The sequence below is a fragment of the Saccostrea echinata genome, unplaced genomic scaffold (genome assembly GCF_033153115.1).
Source record: "Saccostrea echinata isolate AGI-Se365-2 ecotype Australia unplaced genomic scaffold, CSIRO_AGI_Sech_v1 ptg000046l, whole genome shotgun sequence".
Lineage (NCBI taxonomy): Eukaryota > Metazoa > Mollusca > Bivalvia > Ostreida > Ostreidae > Saccostrea > Saccostrea echinata.
This window is the reverse complement of record NW_026889795.1, coordinates 2,956,308-2,973,593: the sequence shown is the minus strand read 5'-3', so window position 1 is coordinate 2,973,593 and position 17,286 is coordinate 2,956,308.

Below are 17,286 nucleotides of genomic sequence, written 5' to 3'. Positions count from 1 at the left end.
TTACCATAGATTATATTAAACTGTTTTGAATTAAAACTGATAAAAAATGATATAAACATTAAGGAGAAAGCACATCTTGAATAATGATTACAAAATACAGACAACTATACTTTAACCTGTTGGTTTTACAGCCGTTAAAAGTTTGAATTTGAAGTGTAAATTGCAATGACAGTGAGATAAGAACTTCGAAATGGGTTATAAAAGTGCTGTAAATGGGTTATAAAACATTCCGTTTTTATACAATTTATGCATTAAATGATTTATAAGCTTTTTTGATGGACTTGTTGAAGAATCCAATACACCACATATCGCTTTATTAAATATTGTATCGTATCGAAATTTTTGTTCAATACACAGTCCTAGTTTTGGGTTACCCATCTCTTATCTGCAACTCCTCGTATACCACTGAATAAAATTTAATGAAACACAGAATTTTTATTACACAATGTCACTGTGCACCTCCTGATTTACTTTTTGATCGGACACATACTTAGGTTCCATGACAAATCATAGACACTGCCATTCTTTCTATATTTTTGGGTGTACCGATTTCTTATTCACAACTCCTCCTTTACAACTGAATAAAATTCAATGATACTGTCAAAGATTCTTTCTTACAATATGCCATTGTACACCTCCTGCTTTATGCAGTAAAAGTCGGTTAAAGCGAAGTCCTGGGTAATTGGGGATGTGCTTCACTATATCTGTAATTCGTTATATTTGGAAAACGAATTTGTTAGTATATACAGCAAATTTGCAAGGTAGACGTTTTCATTCTATTACATGTATGACTACCAATTACATTTTGGGAGTTATTTTTTTTACAAAACTTACTTTGGAGTAGTAAAGTTTCCGGATGAATTGAGTTTCGAGTATAAATACCAATAAAAATAATTACAGCTCAATATTTAAGATACGGAGATTTTGGAAATTATTCATAAAAGATGTAAAATTCATTTTTTAAACCTCAATAAGACAAAAATCATTCCTTTATACCAATAGTTTTGCTATATCAGATTTCATTATAACCATAGAATTTTACAATGAAATATGGAGATAACAAACAATAATCAAGCTCAAATGTCCATTGAAATTTGGGCTTCCCATAGCAAAAAATGGACTTTGGGTATCATTTTGTGAGCTCAGTGCTCACAACACCTCCAGATTATTAATAAGAAAAAACTCTCTACATTTTGAAAAAAAAATTCTGTTCCTTTCCACAAATATTCTGAAGTAGATACATGTATGAAAATTTTGGTATTCCCGATTGACAAGATCTGTATAGTCTTTGAAGACTATGTCTTCCATCTGTTAGAATTTCGATTATAATTTATATTGCCCCTTTATTAGCCAGTTTATTTAAGCTTACATAGGTATGAGGTATTCAAATATTCTTATATGATAGATTATAAAAAAAAATATTCGCTGTAAAAATTAAAGTGATAAATGAAAAGATTTCAATTTCATGGTGGTATGTTTTTTTTTCTGACGGTAAAATGGGTATACAATAGCAAACACACATTATAGTTTTATGTTGTTATTGACAGATACAGCAGTTAATCAGTAAACGTTACGATTATTCCAGTGTATCACTTTGTGTACTTCTGCTACTGTTTTCTTCAATATCAAGCGGTATGACATGCTTTTCATTATTACCAAGGTTTGCCTTGGTTTGCCAAGGGGTTCTGATGTTGAGGCGGGGCTCTGTTTATGTAGTGAGAGTACATCATTTCTTTGAAAATCTCCGGGTATTAAGCGGATGAATTAAATGCATGGTTATGATGAGGAAGGGTGCCTCTTCCAAATACAGTGTTGTATTATACTCAGGTGACCGTTGAGGCCCTTTGGCCTTTTGTTTTTCTTCTTTATTAAAATTAAAAGAAAATAAGTAAGTAATTTTAAAGTACCGTTGTTCACTTAATAGTAAAAAAATAGTAAAAAAAATAACAAAATAATACAAAAGAACAAGAAATATGCAGTAAAAAGGGAGCACAAAAAAATGGCAACTTTGAAAATAAATTACAAAAGATCCAGACATAGAATCTCAAATCGCCACATACAATCGATAGTTAAATGTTCGAACTTTTTTTGCATATATTCTGGTGCATGTAATTTTCCATTAAAGATAGGTACGAAGCGTTTGAAAATTACCTGTGTTTTCCTTCGAAATCTGGGGATAAGCTATGCCACAATGTAATGCGATTTCCCATCTATGTAAATCAAAATTGGCTGCCATATTGAATTAAGCTACTGTAGATTCCTAAATTAATTGCGAAATAAAATTACTCGCTTTTATTTTTATGGTGCTGAAATCAATGTAAAATCCCTTGATAAACCGTCCACTCGCGAATTACTGTTCTCGCGATTTGACGTTAAAAAGACATTTCGCGATAATACATGTAAGTACTAGCGAAAAATAAGGAATCTACAGTATCAGACGAAAACGGAGGCCGCCCAGACCTGTTTAAGAACTTCTATACCCAAAATTAATCAGAGATGCATGGAAGATACTTCTAGTGTGTTTCATTGTACAAGTCAAGGTTTCAGATGCTGCAAATTTTAGCTATAGAATGATCAGGTTAATGTTTTTGGAGCGGGTTAGAGTTTTGGAGTAGGTTAAAGTTTTTAAAGCAGATCGCATTTCCAAGTTACTATAAGTCCTATATTGACCAAACTTACTTGGATGATTCACCTAAGGATGCACACTACCAGGCTTGCTTCGGATGCTGGATATGACCTATGTTTTTTAGATTAGTAATCAGATTAAAGTTTTAGAAGCAGGTCTCATTTCCAAGTAACTATAAGCCCTATGCTGACCAAACTTGGATGGATGATACATCTAAGGACGCATACTACTGAACTTGCTTTAGATGCTGGATCTGACCTATATTTTCTGAATGAGTGACCAGGTTGATGTTTTGGAGGAGGTCCATTACCAAGAAACTATATGGCCTATCTGAACCAAACTTGCATGGATGATGCATCATAGGATGAACACTCAAATTTGCTTCAGATGACGGATTTGACGTCCATTTTCTGGATGAGTGACTAGTTTGAAGTTTTTAGATACTAGTAAGTCCCTTCTCAAGTAACTGCAAGCCCAATATATCAAACCAAAATTGCATAAATGTTGCATCTCGGGATGCACACTACTAGAATATTAGCTCACCTGAGCTGATATTAAACCATTCTCCAGTGTGGATTCCGTTTTAGATGTTAGGGAGGGGGTTTAGATGGGTCAAAAAATAAAGATTTTTTAAAAGAAATTCTTGTGAACAGAGGGTCTTGGCCCATGGACATCCTGTTATAATGCAACCGACTGAACCATATTATATTTTTCCAGTCCATGTGTTGAGTTGTTAGATATTGCATGTCCAGATTGTATCTTTCACACTTTAAGGCATAAGATCATAAAATCTTGTCATTTAATACATTTTCAGGGAAAAATGTCATGTTTTTCTGCGTGGGATTAATTTACGTTGTTTACGCGATCACAAATTTTCCACAGAACTTCGTCCCAGCGTATTTTAAGTACATCTAAGATATACATGTATAAGGACAATCCAAGAAATCACCGTAATTTTCTTCTTGCGAATTGAAAAGAAATTGTGATTCTGAGGCATTATGACCGCGTGGGAAAAAGTATGTTTACAGGATCTAAATGTGCAAGCAATGTGGACATCAATTTCAAATTAGTTATGTCATGTCCAGATCATTTTTGGCACAGTAGAAGACATACTTCCAATACCAGAGTCACTCAGGTGACATATTTCTATCTATTTCCGTCTGTCGTCGTCGTGCGTAATCCAATAACATTTGAACATTTTCAACATATGGAACCGCTGAGCCAATTTCAAACATTTTGGTGTATGGCATATATGGGTGTAGAGGAACAAAATTTGAATTCCATGGTCCCTATCTCCCTGGAGCCCGAGGGGTTGGGATAAAACCATCAAAATCAATGCAATCTTTAAAAATCTTCTTTACTCCTGAACATAAAGCCATTAAACTGTTGGCATGATTGTAATAAACATTGAACCTTCTACAAAATTGAGAATTCACATGAAAATAAAATTAATTTGAAAGATTGTTTCTTCTTTTTGAATGTATATCGATCGATAACCTGTCAAGGTGATAAGACAAAGAACCCTCCATACATGTTCACTGGTTCGATTCAAGGTGGGATTGTTTTCAAAAGGTTTTGAATCTTCAATTCTTTTTTTCAAATGGTATCTTTCAGATAGATTATTGCACATATACCATATCATTTTTTGAGCAAGTGGCAAATTTAGCAATTAAATCCTAAAAGCTAATAAGCAAAAATAAGTTTTTCATGATTAAAGGCACAGCTCTATTTATTTTCTGGGACGATATTTGTGTTTGAATTATTAATGCAATTTATGTTAAGCATTGTCAAGAGAGTTGTAAATAATGCCAAAGCTATAGGATCGCTAAATTTTCCCATTACACTATATATTAAACATAGGAGAGAATTAATTTTTGTCTACGTGTATGTCTTAACTTTGCATGTATTAGGGAGAAATAGAAGTTTGAAGTATATGACCGACTTATGTTAAGGAAACCTTTTTCGAAAAATATCACGGTGTATGCAGCAGGAAAGGCAAAGAACCTATAAGTTCCTCAGTACTCTTGTTCAACTTTGGAGTTCATGTTTAGAATACTTTATTTCTCTCTTAAAATGTGAAGGCTAGAAATGTGGATTTTGGATTAAACATACTTAAAATATTCGGTCAAAGATTGTATCTTTAATTTCATTTTAAATTGAACTATTAAAATTTTAATTCAGGAATTTTTTATTGATTGTATATTGTGTTAAATCCTATTTGATAATTTTTCACTCATATAGAGACCTCACCATATACCGGTGACGGGCTTCTATTTTAGACCTATACTCGGCACTCTGGGCAATTGAGAAGTGAGGGTTCTTTATCATGCCAACGCCTACTGTGACGCAGGACCTCGGGTTTTTAGGTCTCATCTGAAAGACCCGTAACTTTCTCTTCTAATGCCAGACGCTTGGCGAAGAAACAGTCATTCCCTATGTTTATGTCTTAGGTTTGACGCAGCGCGGCGAACGAGAATTCTAACCCGGTGTAGCATAATATTTTGATACCGCAAAATATTGAACCCGGGTTCAACATTTTACAAAATATTTTGAAAGATCCCTCATTGCTCAATAGCCCCGAGTGCCGAGTATATGTCAGAATATGCAACTCTCCACCGGCAAGTGGCGGCGTCTCCATATGAGTGAAACATTCTCGAGAGGGACGTTACGCAACAATCAAATAAGCAAAAATTTCTTTGAAAATCTCTGTCCCTGGGTATTAAGCAAACATAGTTTCATAATTAAGTAGGTTGGATCCTGTTCTCAAAAGTATTGAGAATTTTTTTATCAAGTATATTTTTAGTATCTATATATATATAATCAAAACCAAAAATGGGGGTCAATACGCTTCTTTTGGCGCTACGGGGCATTTTAAATGGCCTTTTTGCAGTGTCATTACGTCTAATACAAATAAATTTTTCAAAGTTTTTCCTCATATTTTTTCCAAATAAATTATGGGAACAAACATCGTTTTTTTTTTCATCTTGAATAGTCACATTAAAAGTTGTGACAACAAAACGTTTCAAATTACTTTGCAAAGTCAATTATTTGACCATTCTGCACTCAAACATGTCATTTATCTGGCATTGAAAATTTAACAAGCAATAACATCATTTGAAAGTGATGACATTTTTCTGCATTGAAGCAGAACGGTTAAATTTATCTTAAATATTTTGAAAAGGAAATTAAAAATGGGGGCTGTGATGTTAATTTTTAGATATAACTGAAATAGTGTTAATTTTAAGCTTAAATTGGGTTATTTTTTCTGGACTTTCACAATATATTTGCTTTATTTTTCAAATATGATGGTGGAATTCATGACAAGTAATTTGTAAAACATTTTACAGCACAAAATAACTCTGTGTGCAGGCTGCATGTTAAAGTAAGAATCCAAACTTAACAGCACTGTAAATATTTTGGAAGAGAAAATTGATCATTTTCTCCCCCTCCCCCCCCCCCAAAAAAATAAATAAAATAATTTTTTTTTAAAAAAATCTGCCACAAGATATAGTTCCTCACTTAATGCCTCAGGCTTGAAATTTAATCATTGCGTATTAATTGAATATAGTTTAATTAGAATTGTAGAGTCCAAATTTATTGTAAGAGCCAAAACCTTGTGCAGAATTTTTTAGATAGAGTTCGAGACAAAAATCTGCTCAAAAGATCAGGAACAAACCTCTTTAAGAGCACAATTTTCTGAATTTTATGGCCCCTAGGTTATTATTATATTAGACTCTATTGATAATGAATAAAATTAATTAACGTTTTAAAAAAAGTTATTCTGTGCTCCTTGGCATCTAGAAAGAAAACTGAGTACGAAGTTGTAATGAGCAAGAGGATTTTTGTGAAAATCTGGACCGCGAAATCAAGTATTCTGGTGCAGGGTAGAGTCTACTGATCTTGTAGTGACATTTGTACACAACTGATATAAGTTATTTCTTATTGCTATTCACATACATGTACGATACAGTCCCTGAAATGTTCTATATACTTTCCCATTTTCCGTTCGCTCACCGTTCGTTCGGCGTGCGTTCACCGTGCGCTTTCCGTTTAGTTTTGCATTCAGCGTTCACAAATAAAGCGTTAAGCGTTCGCTCTTCGTTAGTTCACTTTGCGTTCACCTTGCGTTTAGCGTTCACTTTCATGTATCGTTCAGTCTTCATTGTCAGTCGGAACTCGGAAGTGAAAGGACTTATCTATTAAAGGGAGTAAAAATGAGTATGTCTACAGGTTTTGAAATTTTATTAAAGACATATCGTGTTTAAAAAATTGTCATTTTATGAAAAAAAAAAATTATTTTATTAACTCGTTGTGTTATGAAATGATTTAATATACAAAATAAATGTTGTAAGTGTATTTAATTAGAACGGTACTGAAAGTTTAACTTAAAATACAGATATGTACGGATAATTTAAATGCAGCAACATTTTGTTGTTATGTCAAAGACGACAAATCATTGATAGAGATAATAATTCAAGTCGATTGAATAATATAACCAACTGCAGCATAATTACGAAAATATTCATTTCTAACACATTTTTCAGTTACAATAGAAATACATGTAAAGGCTAGTTCTGAGAATTATAGAAAAAAAACCCATTGTGGATTAAATATCTACCGTGTTACCTGCATTTATGGTCGCACGCGTGGGCAGTGGTAGAGCGTTTGCTCTAGAGTCGCGGCGTAAGAAGTTGATCCTTGCGTCGCGGGTTCGAATCCCGCTGGGGGACGTGAAAACCAGTCCTTCGGAAGAAACCGTATAAACCAAGGACCCATGTCACAGTAGATCCTGGCACGAAAAAGATCCCTCACTGCTCAATGGCCCTGAGTGCCGAGTATATGTAAAAAAAAAAACATTGCAGCTCTACACTGGCAAGTGGTGGAGTCTCCATATGAGTGAAAAATTCTCGAGAGAGACGTTAAACTACAAACAAACATACATTGATAGTGTGGTTAAAAAATATTGATTCAAATTGTGTACTACACGGAAGAAGAAAAAAACTATCAAAGTTTTGGCAGTACTAAAAGGGAATAAGCTTTTCAAATTTAACAAGAGTTTATGGTTAGAGAAAAAAAATGCTTTTCTACACTGTAACTACATGTTTGCCGTTCGATATAATTAAGAGCCCCCACTTTTTTTGAACAGCCAGTTATGCAATATACATAGTACATGTATGTATTTAATTATTATTAAACAAGAAATCAATGAGTTTAATGACATAATAATGTCAGTCTAAAACATACCTCTATCTAAGAATTTTATTTTGGAATCGTAGTTCAAAATACACGTGTCGGATGTAACGTAGAATATTGACCCGGTTTGAAAATTGACCCATGGTTCATTTTTCATTGAATTGGGGGTGCTTTTTCTCCGTTGAAAATTGAGACTAACAGTCGTGGAATTTATACCCGGGCTCATTTTTCAACATCTTGGTAATTTATTTTTTCGGCACTTCTGACATAAACGCGTTGAAAATTGACTCTGTTGAATATTGACCCCCGACTACAGCGTTTGTCCTGTGTTCGATCTGGAAGTTGTTATATATGATTTATATGTACGTGTAACTACTAATATATTTTCATAATTTGAATTTCTTCTAGCATAATAATAAGATCGGACCGAAATCATACCGAAAATACGGTTTTGTTCAATACATGTACACCTTATACCTTATTTTCATTGTTGTCTTTGACATAAGTTATTAAAGAAGAATTACGTATTGTACTAGAATGATAATCTAAAGGACCCTTTTATCGCCCCTCCCCTCTCTTTCAGATGTTTATTATAATATACAACTCATTATTAACTACCGCCTAGAATAAAAATGTATGAGTTTATTTTTTTCTCAAAATTTGGGACAAGATGTGGTAGAATTTTTTCCTGTATCAATTAGACAGCTGTATATACTGTCATGTTGTAAATTAAAAATTTACCGGATGGCAGTAGATATAAAATTTTCAACATGACGTTGTTGTCATGTTGTAAATTTTGTATGTACTGCCACCCGGTAAATTGAAAATTTACATGGCAATACACATGTATGTCGACAATAGAAAAGCAAAATTGTACAAAAATATAGTTTAACACTAATAACTTGCATTTATTTAATACCTAAATTCTAATAAATTGATTGCGATATAGATCTGTAAAACAGCAGAATTCATATCCTGCACAACTTTGATTTTCCTCTACATTTCAAGGACATCTAATTAGCGATCTGCTAAAGACATGATAGAAGAATTTGTATTTATTTTTTTTCCCGGAAATCCAACTTACACTCAATGGTTTACTCTTTAAGGTTGGAATTCCTCAAAATCACGCTTCAGTCTTCAAAATGGTCTTTAAATTTCAGTACAGGAAGAGAATTGGATTTATTCTATCTATGCTGGATTCTAAACTTCAGGAAAATCCTTACAAAAAAAGAATTTGCAGGTTCCAGCAAATTCTCTTCCAATCCCCTATCTTTACTTCTCACAAAAATATTTACTGCTGTGAAGGAGACGCGCTATATGCTTCAACTTATTCATAAAATTGTGTAAATCATATAAATTATGGATTTTAAAATATCTGACGAACTCTTATATTTTTGAAACATTTAAAATCACTTCTTTTCAAAGTCAGTAACACAAAATGCATAATTTTACCACACTTTATATAGCCATTCCTTACGATAGATAAAGATTAGGTGGTTTGATATCAGAAAACACCGTCTTCAAGAAAAAATGGAACTTGGGGAAATTTTCCTGTCTCGTAACTAGTCATTATACAATTAATTTGTTAAAAAAAAGCCTGCTTCTACAAACAAGTACTCTGTGATGATTGTTAGAAATATGCCGAAGTTCCTTTTTCACAATATCTATGTAGTCATTGAAGACCACATCTTCCAACAGGCTGTTTGAATTTTGATGGGACATAATATCCTCCTTTATTAACAGACCTGTATGTTTTTGATAATCCTTAGAAGCAAACTAATCGAATACTACTACATGAGAACAAGAAAAATCCTGCTGAAGGCTTTCACAGGGATATATAGACGACGTTTTACCAATTTACAATAATTACTTTTATTCATATGTTGACTCGATATATCCCAGTGAACTTGAAATGAAAGACACCACAGAGTCCACAATATCTGTTTCATATTTGGGTGTTTTACTGAGACGATAATGACCAACTAACAACTAAACTGCATTACTTCTATGAAAATTGAAGACAACGAACAGTAATCGTGTTGAAGGGTTTAATAAAACAATACAAATTGTGAGAAAACTTTTACAACATCAGAGGTGGGATCAGATGTCATGGAGGAGTAAGCTTTCCCTGTCGAAGGGTAACATCCGCCACGGTATTTTGTCATGATCGTGTAAATGGAGAAGTACGCAGTCAGTTCGGTATAAAATAATTGGCCCATCAATTTGTATGAAAGACGTTAATCAACCAACCAAAAGACAGATTGTTTTTGTAAACAAAGTCATTGTATCGACCATAGAATTTGCAAAATGTTGATGTACATCAGATCATTGATACCCTTATATCATAAACTTAATTTTTTCGAAAATATAACATGCTCTTGTGTATCGAATCACCAGGGAGACACAAATTTCGATAAAAGTAAGTTTGTAGATGACAATGGGAACATTTGCTTGTTTCATTCTTATTAAAGAAGCAGTTGTCTATGATGTCAAATAGTCTGGGTTTTTTTTATTTATCATGGGGACTGGTAGTGTAAAGTGTTGAAAAATCAACATTTATTTATTTATTTATTATTATTCTACAATCACCTGCTTATAGTGTTTATGTATCCAAACGTATTTGATACGCAATAGCATGTTTTGAGAGGAAGGGTACTGGCAAATATGTAGATGTTACAAGAATTTCAGCACCCTCGTTTAAAGTCAGCATTTCGAAAAAAATTTGGGGCGTTATAATGTCATATTTTGCAAATACAATCTTTCATTAGGTTATATTATTGCTTATATTTTTTCATACCCATCGTTAGGCCATTGTTAAGTACTAAGATGTTCCGTCTACCTGATCAATAGATAGAGCTCATGGCGTATTTGACCGATCGACAGGGAAGGCTTACTACTCTTAGGCATGAAATATATGGAGATAACGAACAGTATTCAAGCTCAAAAGTCCATTATACAATACAAAATAGGAGCAGAGCAAACACGGACCTCCAAACATCAGAGGTGGGATCAGGTGCCATGGAGGAGTGAGCATCCCCTGCCGACCGGTCACACCCGCCGTGTGCTCCTTGTCATGATCGGGAAATAACGGAAAAATCCGTCGACAATTCAGTGTGTAAATAATGGCCTAACAATTAGTATGAAAAACGTCAGTCAGCATTTGACTCAATGATAAATTGTATTTGCTGACAAGGTCATTGTATCGACCATAGAACTTACGAAATGATGACTTTAAACGAGACAGCTGATATTCTTGTTTCATCAACTTATTTGTCAATAATTTACCTCGTTTTAGAAAATGTACATACGTAGAGCATGCTCTTGCGTATCGAATCAACTGAGAGATATATACCCCGTATGCAGGTGATGAAGGTATATAGCTGCATAAGTAAGGGAAGTTGACGATTGAAAAGTTAAAGTCATCACGTTTATCATTAAGCTTGGTTGTTAGATTACCATTAACGTCTTTTTCAAGTAAAAAATCCAAATATGAAACAGATGTGTCGGACTCTGTGGTATCTTTTATCTCAAGTTCACCAGGATATATCGTATCGACATAAGAATGAAAATAGCCATTGTTAATTGACAATACGTCGTCGATATATCTAAATGTCGAGTTGAACGCCACAGCAAGTGATTTCTTCTTTTCACGTACAAGTTTTTGGACAAATTCTGCTTCATATGAATACAAAAAAGGTCTGCTAATAACGGGGCACAATTGGTACCCATAGGAATTCCAATAGATTGTTGGAAGACCTGGTCTCCAAAAACCACATAGATATTGTCAATCAGAAACTCAAGCATTTTTTTAATGTCAACTTCAGAGTACTTGTGTGTACAATCAGAATGTTTTTTAACAAAATAATTTTGCAAATGACCAATGACAAGGTAAGTATATTTACGAGTTCCATTTTTATTGAAAAAGCAGCTGTCAATGATATCAAAAAGCCTGGACTTTAATTTATCGTGGGGAATGGTTGTGTATAAAGTTGAAAAGTCGTAAGTTTTTAAGCTGTTGATTTTGTTAAAATCTTGTGATTTCAAATTTTCCAGAAGTTCCTTGGAATTTTTAAGTATCCACATCTGATTTACACCACTTCTCGAATATATTGTTGTACAGTACTCTTGAAGTTTCTCCTTCACCACTGTTAATATCTTAGTGAGGAGTAAAGATAGAGGCTTGGTTGAACATTTACTGGAACCCGCTATGTATCTTTGTTTGTAAGGATTTTTATGAAGTTTCGGAATCCAATATAAATATGGTAATTCGAATTCATTTTGGTTGTTTTGAATATTAAAAATATTCAAAACTGACATATGATTTTGAAGAATTTCTTCCTTAGAAAGGGAACTATGAGTATAAGTTGGATAACCACTTGTAGAATTAAATCCAAGTTCCTCTAAAATACATTTAATATAATGAGCCTTACAAACAAAGACAATGTTGTTACCTGCTTTGTCAGCAGGAACCAGTACGTACTGATCATGTAATCTATCTAATTCTATTTTCACTTCTGGATTATTGAATACAGAAGGATAGATGGTTTTCATATTGCCTCTCAATCTTTTAATGCGTGATTTTAGCATACATCTGACACATTTAATCCATTCTGACAAAGTGTCAAGGTCTTCTTTTTCATGTCTGGCCCATCGCCTGGCGTAGTCCTCTACAGAATCCATAATATTTATGAAATTCCTACGCCAGTTGAAGGATCTGGGTTCCCTAAATTTAGGACCTTTTAAAATTAGTGATCTAAGATCCTCATTATTAACTATATTTACGTCACCAGTAATAACGTGCCCAGCAGGACTATAGTTATAGGGCGAAGAAGAACATGAACACGATGGAGGATTATGTTTCAGATATTCGATATCCAGGCCCTGTAAAGTTTTCTTGTAATTAAAAAGTTTGGAAGCAATAGTCGATGTATATTTGTAGGAAATACAAGGTGTAGTCTTTAACTTGAAATATGGTGGAATACAAGACTGGACCCTTTTGTGATTAAGGATATTACTTATATTAACCGCGTCAATTCCTTTGTTGGCATATTGAAGTTTAAGGAAAAAACGGATTGTTTTAGCTGCATTTTCTTCAGTAAAACGCGGGGGTTTAAAAGGCCTATGATTGGCAATATCCATAACTACAGATCCGAGCCTATATTCTGATGTCGAGGAATCAAAAAATGGACTTTCCTTGACCTTTTCAAGAAGACTATTTAAAAGTTTCAAAGGGACAGAGTAAAGTTTGGTGCGAATATGATGTAACCCTAACTGTTGATCAACGTAAGGTAGTAATGATTCAAAAGAGACATCGTGTATTAAAGGTTTATTGTAAGACCGATGCCCATGACTACGCTTACGTCTCTGTGTATGGTTAAAAAGTCCCATCACATTTACATTGTTTCACTGTGGACTGGAAAGATTTCCAACACTATCGACATTGTCATTACATCCATAGGGAAAGGCTGTCCCTAGCTTTCTTATCCAAAATTCTTCTCGTTGTCTACGGAAAGGTGTACTCAGTGATGGACTGTTTGTGTGGTGGTAAATCTTTTCAAGAATTCTAACTTTCATTGACAAAATAGAATGATCAGGTAAATTAAAATGGTCATCTGATTCAATCTCTGGAGTTTCCAGGGGTCCGTGTTTTACGTCTTGTTGGAAAATTTGTCAAGAACACTTTTTGAAAATTTTGAGGTCATTCACTGTTCGTTATTTCCACCTTTTTCATTTTGGTTGAAAATTATGCATACCGGTATATTTTGTAAGGAAAATTCAGTCGAGTGATCTAACCTATGCCTCAGCTTATAAACTACCGTGGAAAGGGCTACTTCTTTCTCAATTATTTCATTTCATAGAGAAAGATTACCAGATTTCAGATCTAAAGTATTTTAATTAGACCATGTATGTGCCCTTTTCATTTCTGATTTCATTTCATATGTTTTGGCAGTCATAGGAAACCAAAAATTTTTATATGATGAATTAATGAAAAGTAAACGAGAAAGGGTTGAAAGAATTGAATAACGATAACAAAATAAAAATTAGGTGTCATTTTTTTTAACTGTGGGGTGCATTAAGTATGGAGAGTCTTAATAATATACAACGGCTAAAGCTGTTGTGTAAAACTAATAGAAGTAGCTCTCAATTTTCAAGCTGGAAACAGTATTCAATAAGTAAGAATCTGGTTATATTTCCTTTTTTTTTCATTAAGTTTTGTAGATCATCTCTTCACCGGTATATAAAAATACTAGTACTGTCCAAGATGAATATACATGTATGCGAAACGTTCGCTACATATAAGTGAAAATAGTACAATATTGATTGCATATTAAAGCTTTCTTTGTGCAGATTAGAAATTAAATAAAATAATATGATTTTTGCCATAGGTCTTTAGAAAATTCGAGACCTTCCTTTCTAAAGTGCTACATGTTTAGTATAAATTGACCATTTAGAATTGAACATGTATCAGTATTCATTGTAATCTCAAGAATGAAAATATATGCAGTGAACAGCTCAGTAGAAAGAAAAAAATCAGTTTTACTTTTTTGGGGGTGGGGTGGGGGGTTGTGGGTTGGAATGGGGTGGGGACAATTGAACAAAAGTTCATTGACAAGCAAAACGACCAAAGAAAGTTCAACAGAGTTTTTTTTTTTTAGCTTTGTTTTCCTTTTCGTATGTATAAAAGGAAACAGTCACCAAGCCCCCCTCACCTGGTTCCTACGGACACGCTGAAATTTAAATATATCCATATGTTATATACATGAGTAATTTTTGAATCAGTTGATCATAACTGTAAACGTCATTTTAATTTGATGTGTTTTTATGCTGTTGAATTTTGATCTGGTTTTATGATCAAAATCCAACGATCCGGCTCAATTTTCAACAGTCTGGGGTCTGCATTCAACGCTGATGGTTTTAATATTCAACGTTGAAAAAAGACCCAGCGGGTCAGTTTTCAACACGGGTCAAAATTCAACGTTACACCGGCAGTGGTATTTGAAAATGGCTTAAAGTGTGTATCAAATTTATGCATCTTAATCATTGCAAGTGTGCAATGTATTTTCTTTTTTATGCCCCGCCATGAATATGGCTAGGGCATATAGTATTTGTCATGTCCGTCTTCCGTCTTCTGTCCTTCTGTCCTTCCGTCGCGCTTTGCGTTCAGCTCAGTTCAAAGCTCAGTGTCAAAGAAACTATCTTATCTTATCTTAAGATATTATCATCAAACTTCATATGTTGATAGATATTGATGAGAGGTATTCAACTGTATCAACATTTTTGACCTTGACCTTTCCTTTGACCTTAAATTCATTTATTTTAAATAAGTGTTTAGCTCAGTTTTAAATAAACCATGCAAAATATTTTTATCAAACTTGATATGCTGATACGTATTTGTGAGAACTATTCAACTGCATCAAAAATGTTTTACCATGAATTTTCCTGTGACGTTGACTTCACTTTTCTTAAATTTGCATTTTTCTTAGTTTTAAAGAAACCATTTTAGATATATTTATGTAAGCTTATGCACTTATACATAATTTGGTGAGAATTTATCATCCATATCCAACTTTTAAGATTTCAATTTTAAAGAAACTATTCAAGATATTCTCATCAAATTTTATACCCTCATACAAATTTTCATGTTGCATTACTAATATATCCTCGGCGGGGCATTCATGTCCTATGGACATATATCTAGTTTTTTTTTTAAATAAATGATGGTTTCTGATCTAGAAATGATGAGGAAACTGCATAAAACTTCTTGGAAGTACTAGGACTTCGTCCTCTACACGGCAACACTTTGATTGACAGGACAAGCACATGGGCTTCGTGTGAACTTGAAGCAGAAAAAAAAACTTTGATGTCAAAACAAACAGATTTATTAATAAAGACTTTTTTAATAACACTGCCTGATATAAAGAGGATAATATATACCCTTCTCCATATCACATCCTGTAACAGCCCATGACACCGATAGCAGCCAGAGGACTGAAGGCCGAGGGGTGATATTGGTCGAGGGCTGATACTGAATGTGTTGTGGAGAAGGGTTTGTTTTTTATGTTTATTACATACTTAGTAATAAAATTCATCACACATCAAATTGAGAAAAATGCAAATAAATAATCATGCACTGACTACTGACATGTAGCTTATTATATCAAAGAACAGTAAGAGAATTTGAACAATGAAGTGTATTATTACAAGTACTATTTTAAAGATTTAATCTACTAGGCGTGTGATATAAATCCGTATCACACTGCAGATCCATATCAGCCCTGCAGGATCCGTGATGATATGGCTATTATGACGTCAGGCATATCACATATGCAAGCAAAAAAACTGTATCTATTATTAAGTGTGTAATTAATAAAAATATACAACTTAGGAATTTTTGTTTGATACAGTGTACGCATTGTGGGAAGGGGGAATCTCTCTCTCTCTCTCTCTCTCTCTCTCTCTCTCTCTCTCTCTCGCCCTCTCTCTCTCTCCGTATCACGTACCATCTTGTCCCAATATGATTACGGGGAGGGTGATCTAAGGATAGTAGTATTTCTGATAAATGATCAATAAAAATATTTCACATAAGTATATAATATTGTATGTAAATATTAGAACACATGTATATTTAAGCGATACATCCATAGACCTAGGCAAAGTATTTCTAGTTGTAACATTTTTCTATTATTTCAAACAGAATCGCCTTTGTACGGAAATATATGTATGTTTGTAATTCATTCCATATTTCGGCCATTTCCTCTTCTAAAAGCTACAACATTAGTAATGGTTTTAGAGACGAAATATGAATAACCATATGTAAATTACAGAATAATTTTCGGTATTGTAATTACAGAGTTCGATATCATTGCAATGTTTTAAACATACAGCGATCTATTTTCTGTGACTTAACAGCTTAATTTCAACATAATAAATATGTGCGGAAAATAATGTAAGAAACATAAATAATGTGCAAGAATCATGGGACAATGCGGGAACTTCTGTTAGTTAATTAATTAATTTTATTATTATTTATTTTTATATACCTGTATTTATTCTGGAAGTGTTCAGATCAAAAAAATATATATATATATCGTCTGGTAATTTCGGTACTTCAAAATTTATTAATTCATGAGATTTATCTATTTTTTGTTTATCTATGCATCGAAAATAGAATGCATACAACGGAAGGAAAAGATCAGATGCATTCTGAATAAATCGTTCATCTTGCGTTCAACGTTTACCGTTCACTTTGCATTAGCATTTGCGCTACGTTCGCGTTCTACATTCTTTCACCGTTCACCGTTTACCAATCGTTCACCAATATGCATTCAGCTTTTACTCATCGTTCGTTCAGCGTTCGCTCATCGTTCAAGTGGGAAAGTAGAACGTTTCAGGGACTTTAATTAATCACAAAAAATAATGAATTTGACAGATAAATTGAATAGAAGAATTAAACCCCCCAAAAATAT